The sequence below is a fragment of the Frankliniella occidentalis genome, unplaced genomic scaffold, assembly GCF_000697945.3.
Source record: "Frankliniella occidentalis isolate FOCC.00 unplaced genomic scaffold, Focc_3.1 Scaffold17, whole genome shotgun sequence".
Taxonomy (NCBI): domain Eukaryota; kingdom Metazoa; phylum Arthropoda; class Insecta; order Thysanoptera; family Thripidae; genus Frankliniella; species Frankliniella occidentalis.
Window position 1 is genome coordinate 643163 of NW_026267147.1, and position 635 is coordinate 643797.

The window sequence follows — 635 nt, forward strand, 5'->3', positions numbered from 1 at the left end:
TCGTTCCAGTAGAAGGCGAAGATCGGCATGTTTCTTGAGAGTGTGCGTACTGGCGCCAACGGCAAAATTAGCGTCTATCTATGCTCTTCATACATTTTTAATCCTGAATCGATGCGTCGTGTAGTTTTTATCTAGTGACGATTTTTGCAAACCCTTACATTTCACAGGTCTGCCCCCTTAAGCCGGAACTGCCGTCTAGGACTTCTGCTATCACAACACATGCGTCAGATTCTTACCCTAACAGTTTCGTGGAGTCGCATCCCGCCAGTTTGCCAGTTTGAGGAGTTGCCCCGTGACTGCCACGTGGGACCGGTCAGTGAGGAAAACTGGAGCGGAAAGCTGCTGAGAAGCAGATGTCCTGCAGTGCATGGCGAGAGTGCGCCCCGGGACGCGACGAGGACGCGTCGGAGATTGAATCCAACCGCGCCAGAAGCCGGCCAGCAGCGGGCGAGCGCAGCTAGCGCAGCTGCCGCCAGAGCGCGCCGCGCGCCGCGGACACAACAGCCGGGACATACTCCTCGCCGCGCCGCGCGGGGTACCCGCGGCAAGCGCAGGGGCTGAGGCAGGGGGTACCGCCTAGGGAAGACCAACGCACACACGATTAATAGCAGCAATCGTTGTGAAAACGGCACGCC